Source organism: Rhipicephalus sanguineus, chromosome 8, assembly GCF_013339695.2.
Source record: "Rhipicephalus sanguineus isolate Rsan-2018 chromosome 8, BIME_Rsan_1.4, whole genome shotgun sequence".
Taxonomy (NCBI): Eukaryota; Metazoa; Arthropoda; class Arachnida; order Ixodida; family Ixodidae; genus Rhipicephalus; species Rhipicephalus sanguineus.
This window is the reverse complement of record NC_051183.1, coordinates 93,808,470-93,829,509: the sequence shown is the minus strand read 5'-3', so window position 1 is coordinate 93,829,509 and position 21,040 is coordinate 93,808,470. Positions and strand designations below refer to the sequence as shown.

General features: G+C 46.2%; 1 long non-coding RNA gene across 1 annotated transcript; it reads left to right on the top strand.

Moving 5' to 3' along the window:
- Positions 1-17,166: 17,166 nt before the first annotated feature.
- On the top strand, positions 17,167-20,781 carry LOC119402904 (uncharacterized). The gene is made up of 2 exons (XR_005185990.2): positions 17,167-17,308; positions 20,533-20,781. It is a non-coding gene; the product is annotated as an uncharacterized LOC119402904 (long non-coding RNA).
- The last annotated feature ends 259 nt before the right edge of the window (positions 20,782-21,040 follow it).

Sequence of the window (21,040 nt, the reverse complement as noted above, 5' to 3'; positions counted from 1 at the left end):
CAGATTGGAAAGTGAAGAAAAAATGACAAAGTCATGGACAAAAATAAATAAAAACACGAAAAAACATCCATGAACGGCTGGCCAGACACTTCAGCTCATAAAAGTCAGCAGAGCTCGATCGGTCTGCTCGCGTCCAGAAGCACGAACCTCAGACAAGAAGTACTTAGAAGATTGTAAAACAGAACTTGCAATCAGAGAATGAGAGAAGGTCATAGTTTATGCAAGAAATTAAGATTGCACCTGCCAGCATCACTAGCATCAGCGGCAGTGCACTTTGTTCACTTCTACAATTTGATACGAAATCATCAGGCGGAGCGCGGAGGCTCGACGCATAGCTACGCAATTGTTCATAGCCCACTTTTTATTTTGTATTTCAGACGGCTAGCCGTGCCAGCAGAGACACAATTGGCGCCGTTCGCCTACGCTGTCCACGAAGTCCTTGTTCCGTGCTTTTTGAGAATGTCTATAAAAGTGGCCCTCATCATCGCGTTTGTGCTGCTTGCATCTTTGGTAAAACCTCGTTCATCATGCAGCTCGAAAATGCCCCGTAAGTGATAATTCGTTTTTCACTTTTTGAACATTGCCATATTGTTTCGAGAGATTCGATCCTGTGTCGACTTAATAAAATGTCCTACATGCGCCTTCTCTATGTACGCTTAGCATTTAGGTAAAATGCGAAGAAGAGGAATTTTAGAAAACAACTGTATCAGCATTTCAAATTCTGTGTTCACAAGCAGTTGTGCAAATTTCGGCTATCACACTAAGAAAGAATTGATACAATTTCAGGAATTAGGAACAGGTTTTGTGCGGCTTTATTGAGATGCGCAGAGTGTTATTTTATTGCATACGAAATTCGTCTATACTATTATTTTCGCAATCGTAGTGCTTGTCAAATATGGCCTATTGTTTTGCAGAAAAGTGCGATGAAGCTTTCATAGTAATTCCTAATATAGCACAGATTGACTTCAGTGACACCACGTTGCAAACTTCACATTCTTGCAGCTAATGCAAAGAAAACGGTTCACTGATAAAGAAGTATATTTTTTTTAGATTTAGAAGTCTGATTTCTCTGACAGACTAATTTTACAACTACAGCGTTTGGACCTCGTCTGCTTCGTGCTAAAGTCCTTTTCGGAGATTTCATCCGAATGTGCAAGAAAGAAGTCCTAGCTGCCGCGAAAGCTGTTCCTCCCGCAAAGCTACATGAGGTAGGTGTCGGAACGTTTAATACTTGGTACGGCGTGCAAACGTAGAGCATCATTTTAACGTGTGAAGCAGTGCACGGAGAAAAGACACAAGAGGAAGGAACGATTCGACAGGACAGGACTCGAGGATTCGAGTGCAGCGGTCGTCCTTTTGTGTCTTGCCTCCGGGCGCTGCTAGACACGGTAAAATGAAGTCTCATCAACCACTCTCCCAACCTTCAGCTTTACTGAATCGTGACGAATATTTCTTTAGACAATCCAAATTTGCGTATATTGGGCCCTTGCAACAAGTATGCTTTGAGCGATTTCTGAGGATCCCTGAAGTGAAAGTAGTGCTTGTGTGTTACTGAAAATAAACAACCTTATTTATTTATTTATTTATTTATTTATTTATTTATTTATTTATTTATTTATTTATTTATTTATTTATTTATTTATTCTTTAAAAATACTGCTATCCTGTTACGGGGTTTTCGCAGGATCGGGATCCAACTTTAAAATGTCACTTGCAGGGCACCCAGAAACAATAATACAATAAAAGATAGCAAGTAGGTACTGGTAGAAAGAAAATACAGATATCATGGAATAAATCTACACCTCGTGTCCAACTGCTATAATTCGTTAACTGTAAGTGCAACGGTAACACAAGGGAAAGAAACATAAAGAAGTTACACAATATGAGACAGACAAATTCAGAGATGGCTGCAACACCACAACGTTGGACAGCTGATTTCATTCAGCTACGACCCTGGGAAAAAATGAGTATTTAAAGCAGTTTTTACAGCTAGCGAAGGGGGTAATTCTTAGTGCATGCCGTTGCCTTGCAGCATAACCCACTGAAAAGGAAATGAGCTCGGAAATATCTACGCTGTAGTGTCCCTTGATTAGCTGGCACAAAAATTTTATTCGGAGAACGCGATTCCTTCGAGTCAAAGTTGGAAGATCGGCTCCATTCACCAAAGTTGTCATGGACGGCCGCGCAAAGCTGTTAAATATGTATCGAACGGCAAGCTTTTTATTACGCTCTATGTTATCAATGTCTTTTTAGCGAAAGGATACCAAATTACAGAAACGTATTCTAATAAAGGCTGCACAAATGCGTTAAATGCAAAAAAACGCCAGGCCTGCGCTGAAACCGCAGCACAGTCACAGCGAAAGCTGGAAGAGCGGCGTTTCTAGAGCCCGTTGTAAGCTAGCTCACTCGGGGCTACAATACAAGTACACTAGAAAGGTGCCCACTAAGCCATAAATCACAATTTTTCTGAAGGCGGGAAGCACCTACTAAGCTATTATTCATCATTCGGCGGAGAAGCGAGGCACCAGCTACACGTCTGTAAGGCATTATGTGCACTTTGTTGACGCGACGACTGATGACGATGAAGAATTCTGGCCCAGCCATTTGTAATGGGCTGGAAGCTTTAAACGGCCCACATGTATGTAATTTGCATTGGGTGACGCCCGGTAGTGATTTTCCCTCTCCCGTCATGCTGTATAGCATACGTTGACGTGGCAGAGAGACGGGTGGGGGGGGGGGGGGGGCGAAGAACGTTACTGAGACCGCAAGGAAATTGATCATGCGCTTATGGGCTTCCCTGGCAACCAATACAAGTGCACTTGAGAGGAACCCACTACGCTATAAATCATTGTAATTTCACTGAGACCCCGAGGAAATGGATCATGCGCTTATGGGCTTCCTTGGCAACCAATACAATTGCACATGCGAGGAACCCACTACGCTATAAATCATTGTAATTTTTGAGAAGTAGGGCAGCAGGCACTGTGCCATTTTTCATCATTATACGGAGCGCCGTGGTACCTGCTAAACGCATGTAAGGCATTATGCGCACTTTGTTGATGCTGTGCCTGATGACGATGAAGAATTATGGCAGAACCCCTTGTAATGGGTTGGAAGCATTCAACAAGCTACTCGTTGCGCCATTCGCACTGTGTGACGCCTGGTTGCAGAATTCGCGTTGTGCGACGCTTGGTGCTTATTTTACTCTTCTACCACGCTATATTGCATATGCTAATGTGGTTCCTTCCCGACATGAAGCCTGTATAGGACCTTTTTGCAAAGCAGTCTGAAGCACCGGCATGGCTCAGAGGTTGAATACTGGGCTCCCACGCAGAGGGCCCAGGTTCGAACCTCGTTCCATCCTGGAATTTTTTTTTCTTATTTCGTTTTTGTCTTATTTCGAGCGATACTGATTACGGACACCGGCGGCGGCGGCGGACAACTACGGCACCAAAAACTGCCGGTGAAATGATCTCATAACAGCTTTCGCTGTAAAAGACGAACCTCTGGTGTTCTTCGTCTCAGAGCCCGCCTGATGAAGAGGCTAAAGAAAAGGATGAGGCTTGAGGCTCGGAGTTTATTAATAAATGAACAAGGAAGATACTTATGGATCTCACATGATGATCGCATGTACTTGCTATACGAAGATCAAATAAGTAAACAACGCAGGCAAAATTAGTAGACTGATTCGCGTTGGCCGTACTTTACACTTTTCTTTCAAATAGGCGTCAACTTGCATAAAAAATAATCGATAAGTATTTGCATTTCCTCGTCTGGCGATGTTTCTTTTCCAGCTGTTGGTGATTGCCTGCCGTGCCTATAAAGAGTGCAGAGAGTCGGCAATGAAGTGGATTACAAGTTCGGTAAAAATATGCGCGTTCTTGTGCTCAAGCTTCCAGGTGTGCAAAGCGTATGTCGGATACTCCCTAAACACATTCTAGAAAGAACGTGTGACATCGTTGAGAGCGAAAACAAATGTCTTAATTTTTCATACGAGCTTAGGTGCACTCCTTGCACAAGATTCCTTGCCACAAGTTGTCCCAGTCAGCGCATGTGTTCCACAACAGAACCCGCCCCTCCAAACATAGACAAGGAACATCACTGAATATTTCGCATTGGTGTTTTCCTTTCGACACATCCCCATCCATCCTTCGTGCACTGGAAGAACATAAGTTGATCTCTACCGATAGGGTAGAGATCTATGTATATTTGTGTATTGACACGTTTTCGATTCTCCAAGGGGGAGGGGGGAGGGACATGATATTTGAGATGTAGCCACCCTGAACGGTCACCTGCAGCGAACTATTTGTCACAGCAATAGCTGTATTTGGCGGCTCCTACCATTGTATAGTAGTTGTAGGAGAACATGCTCACTTCCATTTTAGATGCGAAGCAGCTTTTGCGCTGGGCTTTGTCCGTAGTTCCATTGGCTACCGTCCGCTTTCTAAAACCTACCATAGCCATCTCTAACATATTGAGCGCGCGCTCGCGCCAAGGAGAAGTCTTCTTCCTCTTGTTCTTCAACCGCCTTGATGATGATACGTGCAGAGCACTTGAGGGGCCCGGGCTGCCGTATGCTGTCTTAGCTTGGCGTAACGCAGACAAAACCACCTGTGCTGGCACGCGCTAGCGCGTTCGGCCCTGTGTAAGGGGCTGGATAAGACGATGTGGTCTCTCCCCCTTTCACTCTCTCAGCAATTATGTGATGGCGTCGGCGAACCAGATTTGCAGACGCGCTATGAACCAACGCGTTGTATCCTAGTCAGAACGCGCAGCACGCGCTAGCGCGTTCGGGCCTGCGTAAGGGGCTGGGTAAGACGCAGGGGTCTGTCCCCCTTACACTCTCCCAGCAATCACATGATGGCATCGGGGAACGAGATTCTGCAGACGCGCGATGAACCCGCGTGGCATGTTCCAACAAGAGTTCGGGACGAGTAACAGCAACATCAACTACAGTGAATTCATGGTGTGCTCCACATGCAAGGACGCGTTAACATCGAGCAAGATGCCCGCGATGAACGGAACTTTAAGTAGACCCATGCGCTCCTTCGCATCCCCACATGGTTCCCTTTAGTGGGAGATGGTGAAATTTTTGTTCACCTCATACACGAGTGGATTTCTTTAACACATTCACAAGGTGTTTGTTATGATATTACTTCAGAAAAAATAACAGCTTCGACGCAAGGGCGAAGAAACGAAAGCAATAGCAACCAATTTGAACGTGATACGAGTAAGGCTAGTGCCTGTGTCTTTTATGATGAGATCTGGCGCAACTGTACAAAACGCTGGCCTAAAGGAATGTGGGTGCTCCAGCGAGTGAAACGGTTTTCGTGCTGTCAGTCACTTCACTGCAAAGAAAGCGGCGAGAGGACCGCACGTACAAAGAAACAAGCCGTCTACTGACCTCTGTGAAAATATCGTGTGCGACCGCGCTCGTTTGATCAAAGTTGGCAATTTCTGCCCGAGCGACGCAGCCACCCACCCTCACCGGCGCCCATTCACGTTCCTGCATCCTACGGAGCCGACCGCTGCGTTCCATCTCTGATTGAGCTGCACCCGTCCGCAGTCTTTGCACGCTTTCACTGCCCCTAGAACATATTACGCTCTTGGCGATCTTAGCCATTTGGACTTCACAGAGAACATGGCGACAGCGGCAATAACTGTGCCTTGAGCCTCCATGTAATCGCCATCGCACTAAATATGTCAGCAGGAAACATGCTCCCATGGGGACGTTCAGGAAGGTCGAGTTGTGACGTCGTCCAGGTAATGCTGGTATATTAGCACTATATAGATATATTGATTATCCTCTGCTTTTAGCTTTCCAGCTTAGTACTCACGGGATACCAGATGCCGAAGGCGTGATCATGCGACACAGCAATAGAAACTCAGAAAAAGTTTTGTTTTTATTGATGGGCATGCAGTGATGCACATTGTGTGATGTTCCCATTTATGTTGGCGGAGATGTAAAAACAGAAAAATCAGCAAAACTCTTCCGAGAGGCAAATGATCCCGACGATAGGAGGGTCATATTATTGCGGTTTCAGAAACGCAAATTTAGTCATAGTAAAAAAACCATGTTTTCTGTGATCTTTAACTGCTGACAGAGAACCAGTCAATTGCAACTTCTTTGAGAAAACCAATATCGCCAAACTATTTTTTCCTTCAGTTTTTCGCGATTCACAACATGCACTCACTCGGAAATCCTCGAGGGTACGGACATCTATGATGTAAGTTTTGAGGGCAAGACTTTGGTAAAAATTAGCACATTGTCGCGGCGCAGGTAAAAAATGTTTTTGCATCCGTCGTTTACGCGCACGATGCATGCTTTCAGGGCGCCCGCGCTTTTGTGCTCTGCCTGCAAGAAAAGGCGTACGTGCTAAAAACATAAAACATAAGCATATGACTTGCAGCCAAGGAGGATATCCTCCTTGTATGCAGCGCTGCTAAATGACAGCAGTATAGTGGGGAAAAAATTACACCATCTCCCGCTAAAGGTGACCATGAGGTGGTGCGAAGCCGGAGCACTTGCACGATCGCGTTCCCTTGGCGTTCGTTGGCCATGCTACAGATCTCGCGTCGTGGAACGCGAGGAGGAACGGTGAGCGCGTCGTGTCTTCCCTCTAGCCCGGCAGGTAATTCTCACAGGGCGAGCGGGAAACGCGGTCGACAGGCGCACGAGAGGGGGAGGGAGCGTAGGAGAGAGAGGGGGAAAGGACGCACATGCGCTGACGCTCATAGTGGCGTTGCGTAGGAGAGAATGAGGCGCGCGAGAGTAGGAGGGGAGAGGGGGGAGGTTGAGTGGACCGGGGCAATGAAGAAGGGGGAGGGGGAGATGGTCTGCGCATGCACGGTAAGGGTGGTCACGTCTCACACCACCACCCCCACCACCATTACCACTAGATTGAACTCCACGTTAAGATGCTTCGCATCTAAAAATGGGCGACTTTGAAACACCCTGAACAGGCTCTTGCGGATCATCCTAAAATACTGATTGCAAGGTGGACAGCAGAACAAAAATGAATAAGATAAGAGAGGAATGTTTGAACCCAGCTAAGCCCAATAGACCCTGCTGATGCTCGCTTGGCGTTAGAAGAGTAAGTGATAAAAACATTTGTAGAACGTTCCCTGAAAATACTGTTTAAAGAGCCGATCACACTCAAACAACCAATAAACATTTTAAGTTAAAGCAAAAATCAACGTTTTGAAACAAGCACTTATATGAAAACCGTAAGGCTATGAGGCATGAAATTGATTCTACTCAATAAAGCTTACAATCTCGACCAAAATCGTTAGCGTAAACTAGGTCGCAGAGTGATTCAGGTCGAAATATATCACATTTAGGTGGTACTGATAAGCTTTCTTAGTGGAAAGCGGTTTGATTTGAAGACAAATTTTTCAACTAACCTCGGTTAATACCAGACATAGCAGGAGCACTATTGTTCGACTACTGTACAGGAATATACCAGAAATGGGCTTCATTTTGGGTATTCTGAAATTTCAAAGCATGAAGATTTCATATCTTCATAGAAGTGATCCACGTTAGTCCATTGTATAGAGGCGTGCTTGTCTGGACTACGAAGATGTTAAGGTAATAGGCAGTTCCTTTAAGAACATCTTTATTCTGAAAAAATTCATTCCATTCGGGAGAAGTTTCTTTCGTCAAAATTTCTCACTGAAATTTAGAATTCGTATTAAATATGTTTCTACCTTACATTTTTCTTTTGTTTTGCAGCTGCTATAATCAACAGCTAAATCCGTGAAGGTGTATGCCATGTAGCTTATGTCTCTCGACATGTGTTCGTCTTTGTATTCTTGCTGATACTAAATTGCCACTTCATTTTTGTCTCATTACTAAACAAACGACATCCGTGATATTGGCATGCCACATACAAGGATGCGGTTCAAGAGGAACTCATACCACTGGTATTATATATTTTTCACCTCTCCGTTAATAGCAGAGATCCCCCAGTCCAGTTCTGTAATATATAGGAGCTCTTACCATGCATGTAATGTAGCATTGAGACAGCCGTTGTTTTGGAGGATGCTAAACAAGTATTGAGATTGAGGCTTAGATTAGATTAGTAACCTTGAGGCGAGTTTATCGGAGCCTAGGTTGTCTAGTAGTTTTCCGCCATATTATTTCTTATCTTCACTTAGCAAGATGAAACGCAGTGTTTATCGCGTTGTTTATTATTAGATTTAGATTTAGCAGCGCACAGCACGATATATAGAAGGCGGAGGGTTAGGAGAGATATGACCGTTTTATGCAACATTCTGTACAATCACTCATATCCTGAGCAAGGATGCCACTTTGCACACTTTTTTTCCTTTTTAACTTTTCGGTACACAGATCAACTGCATCTTTCTCTGATGTAGAAACAGTGATGTTGCGTCTCCGTTTATACTCATAAATATATTATTATTCTAAGCGGGGAAATAATTACCCCATGCTCACTGGCAAGAACAGTACGGATGAATGCGTTTTACTTAACACTAATTTGTTCATATTTTCTGTTCATGCCATTGTAGCGATGCTATTCTAACGACCCTGGACCGGTACACATAAAAGATAGAAAATACCATCAGACACGAGGCGCGCCACGTTTGTACAACAATAAGATAGTGCTTGGGGTATTCACACGTGGCGTAAAATTTGCTTTAAGGGCGACGAAGTGCAACTGATTCTCGCTTCACAAGTAACTAATATAGAAATCAGGTGACGGTATATGACCATGACTATTTAAATTTAAATAGGCAAGCATTCGGCTTTGTTCGCAGTGTATTTGTAGGCGACAGCCGTGAGTCACAAAATGTACGTTGCCATTATGCTATGCCATATTTCTATGTCATATTTAAGTTCTGAGTGATTCAAGAACCTAGTTTACGGCTAAGAACCATATTAAAAGATTCGATAATGACATTTATTCATAACAGCGAGCTCTTAAAGCTGGTAGTAAGTCTGTTAACAAAAAAACCCTGGCTGCGCCTTTGTCATAGCAACCACCACACCTAGCGCCACCGGTCCTAGAAATAGTGAAGCCGCCGCCGCGCCGAGCAGTGGCCGCCGCCGAGACGTCGCCATAGTAACCGCCACGGTTTCTTACACCGCAGCTCAGAGAAGACGATTTCATCACATTCAGAGCGGCAAGTTATGAGCGTATTCCGTATCCTCCCGTCGTCGTCTCTTCGCTGCCACTTCTTCGGCTAAGCAGTGTGGATCAAATCACTGCCGGCGTTCTGACTCCTGTGCTGCAGCACGACCAGCGGAGGATCAATCAGCTTGGCTGTGCCAAGCTTTCGGCAACTTAGTGGAAGCTTCTCGCAATATTTTTTTTTTCATTTCCTCAGGAAAACTGCAGCAAACAGCAGCAAAGTAGATCTGTACAAATAGCGGTTATTGGCAACGTGGATTACGTGTGTACATATTTTCTCTCTTTCAGATGATTGAGTGCAGTGTTGCTAATCTTCAAAATTCGGTAAGAATACTTAGACATTAGAATAAGCAGGACAACTTATACGGCGCAACAGTATTTTCAGGTTACACAAAAGTATTTTATCAATAAACAATGCCAGCGTGCACTTGCTTGGTAGCTGCATGTGAGCCCTAATTTTAGAATGGGAGTTTTCCTTTTGCAAAGCGGTACTTTTTTGTAGTAACAATCAAACAAGGGAGTATATTAAATGTCAGACAGAGCGTGATATTAGGGCGTATACGTACTTCGAATATATGTCAATGCGAGTACGTGCGTTGTAGTGTCGCGGAACAGGGCGAACACTAAAACACACGCATACACACACACACACACACACACATACATATATATATTGTGAGACGACGTCAGGTACGACGGAACGATTGTTGTATTTACAGCAAAGGCGCGCGAACCAAAAACCGAACACCGGCGATCCAACACGATGATGATCACGATGATGTGTATCCACAAGTGAAGATGACCGACACAGTCAGCGCTCACACTATTTTCCCCCTTCACGAAAGCGGTCAGCAAGACGTCCCTTTAGTAAGGATAAGAACGCCGGATATAGGGCTTCAGGCGAGACACATGGGTGATCTCGGTACCGCGACGACGGCGGTCCGAAGCCGAACTGACAGGAGCGACGCGGTAATTCACCGCAGACGTTCGTTCAAGCACGGTGTAAGGGCCCAGGTATCTGTGAACGAATTTTTCACAGAGCCCCGGTGTGCGAACAGGTGTCCAGAGGAGCACTTCGTCGCCTGGGTGGAAAGACACAACTCTACGTGTCTCATCACAGCGAACTTTCCTCTTGGCCTGAATGGCAGAGGTGTTGGCGCGGGCAATTCCACGGCAGCGGGCGACGCGGGCAGTGAACTCTTCTGGAAGAGGACGCTGATGAGGACAGAGGGCGCGGAGAAGAAGGTGGTGTCCAGAACAAAAGACGGTGCACGGCCATACACGAGGAAAAACGGGCTGTAGCTTGTAGTGCGCTGTATGGCCGTATTGTAGGCAAACGTGACGAAAGGCAGTATTGTGTCCCAGTTCTTGTGATCGGGCTGAACATACATAGAGATCATGTCGGACAAAGTTCGGTGAAAACGCTCGATGAGACCATTTGTCTGCGGGTGATATGCCGAGGTGGTCTTATGGATGGTGTCAGAGGCCTGTAGGACTTCAGCGAGGACATGAGAAAGAAACGTCTTGCCACGGTCACTAAGGAGAACTCGAGGGGCGCCGTGGCGTAAGATAATTGCACGCAGGACAAAGTCGGCGACTTCGGAGGCAGCACCAGAAGGAAGAGCTGCCGTCTCAGCGTAGCGAGTTAAGTGATTTACGGCAGTAACGATCCAGCGATGACCGGCGGGTGTAAGCGGAAGAGGTCCGTATAAATCTATGCCCACGAACTCGAAGGGAGCGGACGGGCACGGTAGAGGTTGTAAAGGGCCGGCGGGAAGAGATGTCGAACGTTTTCGGTGCTGGCATGACGAACAGGACTCGACGTACTTGGAAACACTAGTGGAAAGGCCAGGCCAGAAGCAGCGAGCCTTGATGCGATCGTAGGTTTTGTGAAAACCTAAGTGGCCAGCCATCGGGTCGTCGTGAAAGGCTTCTAAAACTTGGAGTCGAAGTGAGCGAGGGATGACTGGGACCCATCGGTTACCGAGAGGATGGTAAATGTACCGAAGGAGCGCTCCATCGTGAAGTTTGAAAACGCGCGAGCTGTCGTCGTAAGCGGCTGTTGGGAGCACGGGATGAGCCAGTGAGCCGATCGATGATTGTACGGCAGTATGTGTCTGCACGTTGGAGCGCGGCGATGTCTGCGGACTGAAGCAAGTCAGCCGGCGCAGTGTACTTAATCGGACTAAGGCTGGTCATCGGCGTGGTCGCTTCGCTGAGAGGTGCCACACAGGAGGTAGGTGCTTCATGGTTATTTTGCGACAGCGGACAACGCGACAAAGCGTCGGCATCTTGGTGTTTCTTACCCGACCTGTATGTGACAATGTAGTCATACTCCTGGAGCCGGAGCACCCAACGGCCGAGGCGTCCTGACAAGTTCTTCAGAGAGGACAACCAACAGAGCGCATGATGGTCTGTCACGATCGTAAAACGGCGGCCGTACAAATAAGGGCGAAACTTTTGCACAGACCACACGATGGCCAGACATTCTTGTTCAGTGATTGTGTAATTCCGTTCAGCTGAAGAGAGAGTGCGACTCGCGTAAGCCACTACTTGCTCTTGCGAAGTCTGGTCAAGCTGCAGCAGGACAGCGCCGATTCCATGCCCACTTGCGTCAGTGTGTAAGATAGTAGGTGCTGTGGGATCGAAATGGCGAAGAACTGGCCCGGGCGTGAGGCATCGCTTGAGGGTCTGGAAAGCAGCTTCACAGTCATCCGACCAAACGAAGGATGCACTTGTGGTCAGAAGTTTGTGAAGAGGTGCTGCGATAGTGCCGAAATCACGGACAAACCGGCGGAAGTACGACGCTAAGCCGAGGAAGCTGCGAAGGTCCTTTAGCGTAGTGGGTTTAGGAAAGTGCAAGACAGCGGCCACCTTGTCAGGATCAGGTCCAATACCAAGCTTGCTGACGACGTGACCCAACACTTTGATGCTGCGGCTCGCAAACCGACACTTCTTGGTATTTAGCTGGAGACCGGCTTTGGCTAGACACGTTAGTACCTCGTCTAGACGTTCTAGGTGTTGTGAGAAGCTGGACGAAAAGATGACGATGTCGTCCAGGTAACAAAGACAGATCTTCCATTTTAAGCCCCGCAGTACCGTGTCGATCATTCGCTCAAATGTGGCTGGGGCATTGCAGAGCCCAAAAGGCATCACATTAAATTCGAAGAGGCCATCAGGTGTAGCAAATGCGGTCTTCTCTTTATCAGACTCGTGCATCGGGATCTGCCAATAGCCAGATCGCAAGTCGAGGCTTGAAAAGTATTCAGCGCCCTGTAAGGTGTCAAGGGCATCGTCAATCCGAGGCATAGGATATACATCCTTCCGGGTAATTTTGTTTAGTGCCCTGTAATCAACGCAAAATCGTACGGACCCGTCCTTTTTCTTAACTAGGACAACAGTAGAAGACCAAGGGACTTGCTGAAGGTCTGATAACGTTGCGTGCGAGCATGTCATTGACTTGTTCCTACGATAACCTTGCGTTCTGCAGACGAGACACGGTAAGGGCGACGGCGAATGATACGAAACCCATCTGTGTCGATACGATGAGAGGCCGCCGTAGTTTGACCCAAGCCATCCGAACAAACGTCAAAACAAGCTGGTGTTTCGTTAAAATGGCCAATAAGTCATGGGTTTGGGTTGGAGTCAGATCGGTACTCAAAGTGGCCTTGAGAGCATTAGATGAACCTCCCGCGGGCGTACACTTTGCGATTGACGAGGAAGGCGATACAGTGACGACACATACCGGTGCTGTGTCGATAAGGCTGGCAACAGTGGACCCCTCAGACAGGAGTTGCGTCTCTGATGTCATGTTGTAGGCGGTGAGACTGGCATGACCACGTGAAAACCGCACTAGACAACAGGCGAATGCGATTCCTCGAAAAATACACCGCTGATCAGGGACAACCACTGCGTCACCGTCTATAGTATCTCTTGACTTGATTGTGAGAATACGTTCTTGGGCTGGAGGCAGTACAAAATCCGCAGCAGCGACAAGGTGAGGCGACGAGAAATCGTAAGCACTAGAATGCTCGGTGTCCGTAATGTGAATAACGGGCGGGCCACACGAAATTACAGCGGAAGCAGCTGACAGGAAGTCCCAGCCTAATATAATCTGGTGAGCACACGAAGAAAGTACAGCAAGCTGAATATGATGGCGAATTCCGTCAATCAGAACACGAACAGTGCACTGTCCAATAGGGTAAATGGGATTGTCATTGGCGCCACATAACACCGGACCAACATACGGAGTTTGCGCTTTTCGTAGGCGACGGCATAATTTGCGATGAATGACCGAGATGGCGGCTCCAGTGTCTACAAGGGCGTCCACCAAAATACCTTCCACACATACAGTCAGTAAATTTGCAGGGCGCGCAGGAGGAATTATTGCGTTTAGGACGACGAGCAGTTTCCCCTCCAAAAACTGCAGCTTCTAGTTTTCCGAGTGGCTGTCGAGAGGTGTCGGGGCAGAACGTAAGGGCGAAGAAGTACGGCGGAAGGGCAACGGTGAACGACGGCGGGGTGAGCGGGAAGGACGAGGGTCGCCGTGGGACAGAGGAGGAGAAGGCGAGCGTTGTGACGAGGGAACGTAGGGTCCCGGAACGTAGGGATCGGACCTCGGAGTAAAATCTCTCTCGTAGGAAGATATCCTGGTCGTTCATCTTGCTGGCGCCGGCGGCAAAAGCGGGAGATATGGCCTCGTATGCCACAGTAGAAACAGATGGGGCGTGCAGGGCGCCAAGGAGCGGAGTGCTGTTGTGCTGGTGCCTTGGCTGCCATCGCGGCCAGTGGTCGTATACGACGTCCGCAGGCGCAGGTGGAGTTGGTACCGGAGGCCGTGATAGGACTTCGGCATATGAAGGCGCATGAAAAGCCGCAGGAGACGGGGCACGTGCGACGCTCGTCATTAACGCAGTTCATCCTTGATGATGTCCCCGCAGATTAGAAGGAGGAGAGCGGACGGATGAAGTAGCTGGGCTGCCAGGAACAATGCCGTGAAGTTCCTCCCTCACGATGGTGCGGATGAGGGCGCGCAGTTCATGTTCTCCAGTAAGGCGAGAGTCACAGGAGGCGTGTGGAAGGCGCATTGAGTGGAGTGCGTCCAGGCGTTGGCACGTAGTAATGATGTCCTGAACCGAAGTTGGGTTCTGGATGACAAGAGCATTGAAGGCGATAGAGTTGATGCCTTTCAGTACATGACGAATGCGATCGGCCTCGGGCATGTCACTTTGGGCACGGCGGCAGAGAGCCAGAACGTCTTCAATGTTCGACGTGTACGATTCATCGGGTCCCTGGATGCGAGCAGCGAGCTTCTGTTTCGCTACCTCAGAGCGTCCTGCAGACGTGCCGAAGATCTGACGCAGCTGCACCGTGAATGCTGACCAATCGGGAAAGTCGCTTTCGTGGTTATGGTATTACGTCTTCGCGACCTCCTTGAGGTAAAAGGGAACATAGCGCAGCTTGTGTGCCTCGTCCCAATAATTACAAGCACTGGTTCTGTCGTAGTTGTCCAGCCATTCTTCTACGTCCTCACCGCGAAGGCCGGAAAATACTGGAGGGTCTCGCTGGGATGTACTCACGGTGTACCGTGGCCCAGCAGGCTGAGCGGGCGCGGCAGGGACGGTAGGAGGTGCGTCGTTTTGTGCCATGGATGTTGTTGGCAAGCACAGTCGTCGACAAGACCGGAGCTCCAGGGGTGACCGGTAGAGCAAGCGGACGTGGGAATCACAGCACGCTCCACCACTTGTGAGACGACGTCAGGTACGACGGAACGATTGTTGTATTACAGCAAAGGCCACGCGAACCAAAAACCGAACACCGGCGATCCAACACAATGATGATGATCACGATGATGTGTATGCACAAGTGAAGATGATGACCGACACAGTCAGCGCTCACAATATATATATATATATATATATATATATATATATATATATATATATATATATATATATATATATATATATATATATATATGTGTGTGTGTGTGTGTGTGTGTGTGTGTGTGTGTGTGTGTGTGTGTGTGTGTGTGTGTGTGTGTGTACATGCAGAACTGTAAAATTTCGAGGGAAGGACGGGGGGGGGGAGGGTTCAACACCTGTGTCACTTACTGTAGAATATACAGGGACATATCCACGTTGTGGCGTTGTGGACGATCAGGACTCGCATGAATGTTCCGTGGAGGAAGTGTCAGCCGAATCCCATAAATCAAAACTTCAATTTTGTCAGCTTCTACTGTGGCACTTCATGTTACCGCAAAAACTACTTTTCCTGAAATTTCATAAAAACAAAGCGCACGGCATGGCACACTACGGTCACATGCTAGACCTCAATATTCGAAAGAAAAAGAAAACTGGATTGCCTGCCGAAGGTGAGTTTATTTGTAGTTATGCCTAAGCTACCGAGCTCGCTGCTCTACGGATAGCATTTTATGTATTGTAAGTCAAAGGCCCAATTCTACGGCCATCTCCGACTCATTTGTCCACGCGTGTGGTTGTTTACTGCACGCGTTATATGTCTGTATATGTGATCACTGTCTGCACCATAGTCATGAGCCGTCACCTCTATTAGAAAGGCAGTCGATGAGCAAGGTGAACATCTACGTGTACTGTCTTGTCTACAGCGGCCAGTCATCCGTTCCAGCCAGTGGCAAAGCAAGGGGGTGGCACACGGGGCACTTGTTCCTTCCGAAATTTCTTTCCACCGTGGGACACAGAGCACAAAATCACACTCGCTTTAATTAAAACCAGCACATAATGAAGTAAAGGAAGGTATAGGGGACGCTAATTGTACTGTTTTAAGTGTATTGTAGCAATTATGATATAGATGTGAAGCAAATGGACGAAAAGACAACTTGCCGCCGGCAGAAACCGAACCATCAACGTTCGGATAACGCGCCCGATGCTCTACCAATTGAGCTACGGTGGCGGTCATTCTCTGGTCCATTTCAACAGCCAACAGTTACAAACAATTAACGAAAGTTTACCATAATTTAGCAAGATTATAGCCAACATATAATAATAATTCTTAGAGTTTAACGTCCCAAAACCACGACACAACAAAAGCCAGTTCTGGTAATGTGCTATTAAATAGGGTAGTTAAATTCTGTCAGAAATAATGATCGTATAGGCTTCATACCACTAGAGAGCAAGTGAACAGAAGAAGCAGAGACATTATCTTGGAGATCACATCAATTGTCATTCGGTTTTTTCCTTCAACACAACAAAAAATCCCATATACGAACATTACATCATTATGATTTCACAGCTGTGCCCTACGCAGGGCACCAGAGACGCATCTCTCTCCAGGAAAAACAAAGGAAAGATTGATTTGTTTTGTTACCATACAATGCGGTGCCTTACTGTAGTACTTGCGGCAGCATTCAAGAGCGGCCGTGGCTAAATGAAGGACAGCGCCCATATCTAACGTATCGGCAGATGTACATTGCCATCGCATAACTTTGTACAAGATCACTGGCTCTATTTTTTACCAAGTTATGTCATGAAACCGCACCGCTACTTAATTTTCCCTACTCCGACAAATGCACGTCTTCAAGCAGATCGTTGTACTCTGATATATCACATTCACTTATATGGTTCTTTCTGCAGTCATAAAGCAAACAGCTTCAATTGATTCCCTTTCCCGTTCTGATCGTATTCGAATAGCTCTTTGACGCACGTCTTCTACAACCCGAGCTCTGTGTCTTCTAATGGAATAGGTGCAGGGGTCGCTTGTGATGCCGCGTCCATTACTCCAACGCAAAATATTTTCTTGCCTTCCGGTGCGTACATTTGTAAGGTGCTTTTCTTTCATTGATAATGTCTCGTTGACATGCATACTTGAATATCGATTCTCGTCAGCGGCTGCAAATACTGCTGGTAATCCACTTGGTTGAGAAGTGAGATAGCCTTACAACCTCATTCTCCCCTATTCTTCCCTCCCGCTCCCTTTCTGCAAGCCATGACTTGTAACTTCCTTTTCGTTTTTTATTCTTTTTTTCTTTTTCAGCAATCAGACCGTATGAAGGAATGCATGGTGAAATGTCAATATCCAGAAGTTCGCAAGTACTGCTACGGTTACTATTGTAATTCGTACGTCACGGTTAGATACATGTACCAACATGCACTAGACTACATGTACTGTGGTGACAAGAAGGTAAGAGACTGAAAGCGCCCAAGAAGCTGTCACACACACGTATATATATTATATATATATATATATATATATATATATATATATATATATATATATATATATAATATATATATATATATATATATAGAACGCTTTTTCTTACAATAGGCATTTTTTGTAAAAATGCTTTGACAGTCAGGCACCTGTCGTCTTCTCACACGAAATCTAAGTCGAGGGGGAAATACTTCACCACACCTAAAGTTGAAATTGTTAATGCACGAAAAGTCATTATTTAACTTCTTAATTATTAACTTGAAGCCAGTTGATAGGGGAAAGTTGTAGGACGTGGCAATTTATGGCATGCCCATTTATGAAATACAGCCTTCAGGTGACCAACATTAATCCAGAGTTCACCGCACGAGACATAATCAAAGTGTAGTTGAAAAACCCCTTCATTTATATATAATATGAACTTTAGGCTTATACGCATTTTCGTGCGTTTGAGCTCTTCTTGTTCAGAAACAGTTATCAAAACCACAATGACAAGGAGAACACTCTTTAAAAAATTAGAAAGGTAGTATTTTTGGCTATTCGGGGCTACATTAAGCCTGGTGTTTATAGCGCGAAGAGTAAGCGATGAGGACAAGGATGAAGAGGTTTATTTTTCGCGCTATAACTCTCGAGCACTTTATAACCCTTGCTCATCCATAGGCAAATCAAACCTTGTGGAGTCATGCGTAACTAGTGCGGAAACTCATGACGCCAGTCAACATAGAATTCTATAAAGTTGAGCTATAGTTGGCAAGGATTCATCATAAAAGATGGTAGGCGTGCAAACACGAACACAAGAAAAAAAAACGCTTTTTTCTTGTGCTGACGTTTGCATGCATACCTCCTTTTACGACGAAGCCAGTCAGCACTAACGCGCCCTTTACAGGATAACATCGAGCCTCGTTTTTCGAAATTGCGTCTTCCCTGGTTTCTCGTTGTTATTCTCATGACATAAGAATAAAGTTTCGGACAGGAAGGTATAGTGAAATTTGCCGATACAACCGTCTAATGTTCATATAGAGTGTCTTATTTAATCCGCACACACTGCTGTCATAAAACTGCAGTGTTATACCGCGAGTAAAATTATAATCGTCATTAGCAGCACAAATTCGCACAACTGGTTTCAAAACAGATCACAAATCATTTCCATATAGCATTTAACGTAACGTTTCCATGGTCTCTGGCTATAAGATGTTGCACAAACAAATCGGTTATCATTATCTTAATGCCCTTTTCTTTTCCACTGAACATAGCGGCCCTCATCAGCTCACATTTCCTAATGACGCAAAGGAGCACGAAGCCATAGGCGTCCATGCGACGGTTGTCTCTTTGTGACCATGTCATTAATAACAACACTAATTTATGGTGCTTTACGTCTCAAAACCACGATATTATTATGAAGCACATCACAGCGGGTAGTGCGTATTAATTCTGACCAACTGAAATTCATCAAAGTGCACCTAAGTCACACAACGTAGGTGTTCTTTTATTTCACCCTCGCCGAAATACGGCCGCCGCGGCCGGGAGTCGAACCAGAGTCCTCGAGCTTAGGAGCGCGAGGCGATTATGGCCTTGCGCTACATAATAGCGCCAACTAGTCCAGCAAAGATATCCTCCTGCCACCGATACATCAATTTTGCTTTATATTGCATTAAAATTGCAATATCTGACGATCTTGTGTCGCCTGTTTTATATTACTGCAGACCTATTTGATTAAAGCTTCTTGAGCGTCGGCATATTGCCTAGTAGACTGTTCTAAGCATGGGTGCGCCCTCTAAAAAAAAGTACTGGTTACTTTGCATATCTGCCTTTGTACCTCCGCGCAGCAGGCCGGAAACGTGTATATATATATATATATATATATATATATAGTAAAACTCGTTAATTAGGATTTGACGGGACCGGAAAAAACTGTCCGAATTAACTGTATGCCCAATTGTCGAAAGTGTCAAGAAAACAATAGATAAATGTCTATTACATCAATGCATTTTAATTATATCGAGGAATACGTAAATCCAGTACTTATTTTGCACAACAGCATTGTAAGCTGCAATTTTCGTCATTCCGGACTTCACAATGTGACCGTAGCACAAGAACGCCGTGTCTTAAACCGAAACGTGCCCTGAACCCATGCCTTATTGCGTACCAACGGCGCGATTGTGGATGGTGACCACGCCATTCCGAAAGCGCGTGGTCGTTTCGGCTGTCCGTGAACGCCGCCTTTGTACTTTTGCGTCGCAAGTTTGCGGCGCTTCGCGCTCGGCGGGCTCCGACGATCGTCCGAATTAACGGGGTTCCGGCCAGATATGACCGAATTAACTAGAGTTTGAGGCCACTAAACAATGCATGTGCTGGCCGGGACCAGAGAACACGTCATAATTATCCGACTTTCCGAACCAACGAGTGTCGAATTAATTGAAAAAATTTCTAACTGCGCTAAGGACGAGACACCAGAAACGAAGTGGACAGGACGATACACCAGAAACGAAGTGGACAGGGCGGTTTCTGGTGTCTCGTCCTTAGCGCAGTTAGAAATTTTTTCAATTATGTCTTACCAACTAGCCCCCCAACGTACGCTTCTCGAGTGTCGAATTAACAAGCTTTTACTGTAGTACCTTCCATCAACTAGTTTGACGGGTCAACTATATGTTTCGTTAACATACAGGGTCCGTCAAGAGTTCCCAGGCCGCGCTGCCAAAGGAATACATGAGATAGTGGCCTGGGAACTTTTGACGGACCCTGTACATCCCTTGGAGATACAGTGGTTACGGTGTTCGGTTGCTGACCCGAAAGTCGCGGGTTGGGTCCTGGCCGCGGCGGTCGCATTTCGATGGCGAAATGCTAGAGGCCCATGTGCTGTGCGATGTCACTGCACGTCGAAGAACACCAAATGGTCAAAATTTACGGAGCCCTCCACTACGGCGTGCCTCATATATCATAATTTTGACACGTAAAACCTCCAGATATTGTTGTTGTTGTTGTTGTTGTTGTTCTTCTTCTTCTTCTTCTTCTTCTTATTATTATTATTATTATTATTATTATTATTATTATTATTATTATTATTATTATTATTATTATTATTATTATTATTATTATTATTTGAACCGATTGACTGATTTACTGGTGGGCTGACTTTTATTTGCGTTAGTGGCATAAAACTCAGGGTCCAGTTGTCATTTTTTTTTTTCGTTCAGGTTTGCGTACGAGGCGTGTGCAGGGGCAGCGGGGGCAGCTTGCCGCAAAGGCCGGTCACCAGGAGCACAACAACGACAACAACAACAAGGACAACACCAGCTGCTGAGGACACCACTGAATGTCGTTGCGACTGCAGCTCTACGCAGCCAACCAGTCGGTCTCATTATCCACCGCGACCTTCAACTCCAACGAGGATCAATGGCTGGCGCCGTATCATACGTAGACAATAAATGTGTCTTCTCGTTTAATAGTGTGGCAACTTGAGCTTGTTGGTACAGTTGATAATGGTCTATAGTGGAATATCGCTTATGCAACGCCAAGCAGAACCTGTCTTTCATTGAAATTGCACGGCGGTGGTATGACGTCACCGTGACGTTTCCGCCCAGGTCACGTGACCCAGAGCTGCTGCAACGCAGACACCTCCGCACAGACCTGATGAGGGGCATGTTAAAGGCTTCATACCAACTGCACCACAGTGGTACTTCCATTCTGCAGAATTGATTATCG